This window comes from Glycine soja, chromosome 18 (genome assembly GCF_004193775.1).
Source record: "Glycine soja cultivar W05 chromosome 18, ASM419377v2, whole genome shotgun sequence".
Lineage (NCBI taxonomy): Eukaryota > Viridiplantae > Streptophyta > Magnoliopsida > Fabales > Fabaceae > Glycine > Glycine soja.
Genome location: NC_041019.1, coordinates 8,631,654 through 8,637,653, shown reverse-complemented (window position 1 = coordinate 8,637,653; position 6,000 = coordinate 8,631,654). Strand labels below are relative to the sequence as shown.

The 6,000-nt window shown below is 35.9% G+C and overlaps 1 pseudogene; it reads right to left on the bottom strand.

Annotated features, from left to right (window-relative positions):
- Positions 1 to 2,101: 2,101 nt before the first annotated feature.
- On the bottom strand, positions 2,102 to 5,554 carry LOC114396868 (annotated as a pseudogene).
- Between the last annotated feature and the right edge of the window lie 446 nt (positions 5,555 to 6,000).

Below are 6,000 nucleotides of genomic sequence, written 5' to 3'. Positions count from 1 at the left end.
ATGATGCTTAAGATAAACATGATAACATAACATCATGAGATTGTATAATATGGATGAAAATACAATAGTATATTAATTTATTAACTTTATAGTTACAATATTATATAATATTGTAATTTCTTAAATTTAAAAGCAAGTGAATAAGCTAAAATGGATATAGCTCATATTTCGTCTAAGAAATCCTCATCAACAATCATTGACGGATCAACAATTTTTGTCACCAGCTCAAATAAAACTTTTCTAAAGCAATAAACATCATAGGCACAAATTTGATGAACCTGTTCGATAGTAAATAAAATTCATGTCATAATAATAGATTGAAAGAAATATTTCTAAATATTTCAACATCTATTTCTCTGCATTCATACGCTCCTCAAGACAGAAAAAAAGAAAACACAATTAACATAAGCACATAAAATAAACCACAACATCAATCACCTAATATAAATGATTCATGAAAGTACTCAAATTTACACACTTGCACTTTTGAAAGACAGGCACAAACCAACCGAAGTTCTATGAGCTTTTTGTGTGAATGAAATAGTAGAACTTCTCAAGCCAACGGAAATCAGTACATGTTCAACACCCCACATATATCTTGACCAATTAACTACTTCAGGATGAAGAGCATCTCATGATTCTAGATAATTAGAATGACTTTCAACAGACTTTCTGAAAATTTATTTTGCTAGTACAAAACAATCAGGACAAAGTGATAACAACTAAAAATGTTCCCATTCAACTCTAGATGCCAAATAGTTGAGGCTGACACTAAAATCTTAAAACATGATGTCGTTCACTGAAAGTCACTCAACCAAAAAATTATATATAAAAAAATTATAATTTATACGTCTTATTTTGTCTCAAAAAAATATTGTTCATTATCAAAAGAAATACAAATACATACTCTTATTACTTTATTTTTCGTTTCTAAGCTTACATATCTCTTTTTTTCATAATTAATTATACATTTATACTTATTTTAAATTGTTGTAAAGATAAGAGTTTAATTTTATAAGTATTTTGTATTAGCTTGATCATCATTGAGTTAAACTGTGTCATAAGATCTAATCATTAAATATGAATTTAGCATTGGCCAAAATGAAATATACGAGAATGGTGCCTCATGCTATAAAATACACAAAAAATATAAGGTGTCACTTAGGTAACATTTTCTATAATCTTATGTGACAAAAATCATCTATTTTGATAAATACTTTCTTGATTATGATAATTTTAATTTTTAATCCATTTTAATAATAAAAAAACCATTATAGTCATCATTGGGCTGTTTAACCACTCAAAGAAGGAATAACTGAAGCCTTTAAATATTCTGGCGTGCAACCAAGATCATGTTCTAAATCTTACAGATTCCAAGCAAGTCTTCAAACGACAAATTACCACTTCTGAAGACAATTTTATTTCTGAAGTTCTACAGGCAGCAAATTATAGCTACCCAAATTAATTGCCACGTTTCTGTGCCTCTCGATCTTGCCTTTGACCAATCTAGAAGGAAACTTGGCCAGCTGTAACAGTAGTTCAATCATTTATTACTAACTAGTTGTTATTGCTACAAGGGGGGACACACTTTAATTATAAATCTCCTAATGGATGATATTTTCCTTAGATTAATTGTTATTGCTGCAAGGGGGGACACACTTTTCCTTTATCTATTTTTTTTCTTCCAATTTTGTAAGAAAGAACAATGCATTAATCCAAGATAGAGATGGTATTTTTTTTTAAACCACGTATGTGTATCTTTCATTTGAAACACTATGTGCAATTAAGTTTCTTTTTTTTCAAATATTTAAATAAAGATTTTTTTGCCTTCAAACCTAAACTCATACACCCATATATTTTTTTATACACCCACGTAAATCCAATAAAAACATAAAATACTTTAATGTTTTTAGACTTGCACATTTTCAGATGTTAGCTGTTGAGTCACACTCATCATTTTTCAACATATTCAACATATATGCCTTATTCACAATTAAATAATTCTTAAAAAAAAAACAAAATGTGTTTACCCTTTAAGGTAAATATTACAATTATAAGTCTCTCTCATCCTTTAACGTTTACTCTCAAGAATTAAACATTCTCAATGGTATATCTTTGACTTAACAAAATCCACCAAAATTACATACTCTTCACTGGACTTCCTATCCATTTCATTCCTCAACAATTAAGGAAAAAACAGCCAATTCGCCGAGATAGCCAAGAATGCCACCACGAGTGGCCCTGACACGGCACGGTGCAGCCGCCATCCATGACGGAGAACCACCTTCTTAACAGCCACCTCCGCCACCGTGCACACACCGTGAAGCACAAAAATACACGTAACGTCCCACGTGGGAGGTACACGTGTAACATGATAATAGATTAACTCATGCACAAGCCCAGACACAAGGAACGTGGCCAACATGGCAGCTGACGTGGCACACGAGGGACCCACTAAACCTAGTGTACAGCTTACGTGGTTGTATACTATAGAACGTAGAAGACGAGAAATCATAAGTAGACATGACAATGGGATGGGGTGGATACGGGTATTGTCTCCCCTATTCCTTATCCCGACTCCCCAACATATCCCCATACCCATACCCGATACCCGACGGGTTAAAGTTTATTATCCCATTTCCATACCCATCAGGTACCCGTTGGGTATCGGGTATCCCCGACTCTGTCCCATACACAATTCAAATTAGAAAAATAATTTTTTTTGTAAAAAAATATTAAAAGTTTGATTTTAGAAAAAATAAATTGATTGTTAAATATTTATTTTTAACCACTTATATATCTATAAATTTATCATAGCGCATGTGTCTACAAAAATCGTTAAGAAAATAATATTAAATTATGTAAAAATTCTAAAATAAAATTAACTAGTAATAAAAATTCTATGCCTTTTGATTAAATTATGTAAAAAATTTAAAGATTTTAAGTGGCGGGATGGGTTCGGGTTCGGGGTCGGGACAGATCTAGTAATCCCATACCCGTATCCGTACCCGATTTTTTATTATCGGGGAAAATCCGAACCCGAACTCATACTCGGTCAACTCTGATATTGTCCGTCAAAGTCGAGACAGATTCGAGCGGTTATCCACCGGTATGGATTTTCTTGCCATGTCTAACCATAAGGTTCCATCTATGACCCCAAAAATCTTGAAGTGAGGATGAAAGGTAGGGTTCGTTGAAGTGTGGTTCTATCTCTAAGCCAAAAAGGGTTTGAACCGGGGTTGCAATAAGAGCAAAAACAAGCTCTAAGCCAAGGTACAAGTGAAGACAATAGAGAAATAATATGAAATGAGGGTGGAAGTATTCATTGTACTCATAAACACGTGCGATCATTGCAAAAATAAGCAATTTTAAGGCCAATAGCCATTTTGGCTTTTGGGTGTTGGTGGTGTTATTTTTATTGGTTGGTGGATGTTGTTTTGGGGTGATGGGGAGGGAAGCTATGGAGATGAAATGGACAATGTTTGGGGGTGATAGGGCAAGAGGGCCTTTGTTGAAGGAAAAAAAGTAGGAGCTTGAAAATGCCAAGTTGAACAAGGAAGAAGGAAGTGTATCCAACTAAGTTAGGTGAAGAGATGTTCAAGGGAAGGATGATGAAGAGGTAGAGAATAGGGAGAAGGGAGAGAAGTCTCAAGCAGCCCTTTGGTATTCTTGCAGCTATGTAATAACAATAACATAAACCTAAGATGGCTGAAATCCATACTTTGATGAACCTTTCAATTTCACCATATATCTCCTCTCCTTGAATCTATTAGTTGAGTATGTGAAATGTCAACGGAAATTATGAGTATTGTTATAGGGTGTGTCTCGGACATTTTTTTAATCATCATGTGCTATAGAAGACTTTAGACATGAATGATATTATATGTAAATAATTGAAGATGTGTTATAAAATATGCAACACAATATATATTATATTCGAAAGTAAGCGTTGACTGGTTCAATGATTCTTGTTGTTACTGAATAATACTAATGGCTTATATTTTCCTTTTAATTGTTATATATTGCCCCCAGAGAGAGAGAGAGAGAGGTGGCTCGACTTTCTTCTATGATTGTCTCCTGCACGGGACGCCGAAGGGGATTCACTTTTGTTTTTTTTTTTTTTTAATCTTTTTTAAGGGTGAAGTGAAGAACAATGCCTTAATTCAACAAAGAAAAGATATTTTCCATTAAAAATAATCTCTTTGAACCCAATATAATTATTATGTACAATAAAAAGAGTTTTCCAAATATTTAACATAACTACTTAATCAAATCTCATTCAAAATCACTAATTAAGCTAGAATTACAATTTCCTATTAGTTTATTCATGTTTTCCATTATAGGAAGATCGAGAAGATATCTAAATTATATATATATCGCTTAAAAAATCAATTTGATGAATCTTGTCCTTTGATGGCTCAAATCCACTCATCCACCATTTCACGGGCTGCAAAAGAAAGAACTTGAGGGAATCTTGAGTTTTCCAATTGTAAAAAATTGTCTGCCTTTGTAGATGATGGCTGGTTGGCCTTAGGGAGACAAGCGTAACCATAAATTGTTAACCAATGATTTCCTAAAATATTCCTTGGCACAAAATGACAAATTCTGTTAGCAAGGAATTAGTATAAATAAAGCAATTGTAAGGCACACATGATATGAAACAAGCTAAGTTTCCTTTCTTTCTTGCCTTGTCTGGAGGTGCTGGCCTCGAATCCAGTTTTCTTTCAAGTGTTCTCTATCAATTTTGGTGCTATCGTTCCATCCGGTCCACACCATGGGTACCTTTGATAAGCTTGATGAAGTCTTACTCAGACTCACCAATCATCAACTATCCCTCGGCGAATCCATGCACTCACTCACTCAGAAAATTGATGAACTCCTTAATCGTGTCACTCCCATCCTCTTGTCATCTTCTTCTCCAACACCTCCACCATCACCATCGGTACCTGCAAACAATCACCAAATGAAATTAGATGTGCCTCGTTTTGATGGCACCAAACCACTTGGTTGGATTTTCAAAATCAACCAATTCTTCGAATACCATGGCACACCAAAGAATGAAAGAATTACCATAGCTTCGTTCTACATGGAAGGCAGGGCACTCACGTGGTTCCAATTCATTCTACATGATCCTTTTTGTCCCTTGCCCTCTTTTCTTTGAAGAACTACACCACGAATTGGAGGATCATCTTGAGTATCGACATCTCTGAGAAGCAATCACGGCGGACCCCGACAAGCACTCTGGATTCACTCTTGTTCATAACTTGATCCTCAGGAAGGGACGAATTTGGCTACCAAAGGACCTGCCCCTGATTCCCACATTAGTGATTGAGTATCATACAACACCCACGAGAGGCCACATGGGGATTTGGAAAACGATAGCTCGCTTGACGGAAAACTTTGAATGGTCAGGACAATGAGAAGATGTCACGAAGTTTGTCTCGCAATGTATTGATTGTCAGCATGCTAAGTACGAGACACAAAGAGCACCAGGATTACTATGCCCTCTGCCAATTCCCCATCGACCTTGGGAAGACTTATCCCTGGACTTCATCATCAGGCTCCCACCATATCACAGCAACACAATTAATACTGTAGTGGTTGATCGATTTTCATAAGGCGTTCATCTTGGCATGCTTTTAGCGACACACACAGTCCATGCAGTAGCCTCTTTGTTCATGGAAATCATGGGCAAGATTCACGGCCTCCCTCGCAGCTTGGTCTCCGACTGTGACCCCCTGTTCGTTAGCAAATTCTAGCAGGAGTTGTTTCGTCAGAGTGGCACACAACTAAGGATGAGCTCCGCTTATCACCCACAAAGTGATGGTCAAACGGAGGTGCTAAACAAGGTCATAGAGCAATGTCTGCGCACATTTGTTCATTGTCAGCCAAGGGAATGGGGCAAGTTTCTTCTCTGGGTGGAGTGGTCTCATAACACTTCATGGAATGCGGCAACAGGCACCACTCCATATGAGATCACATTCGGGCGCAAATCCTTTA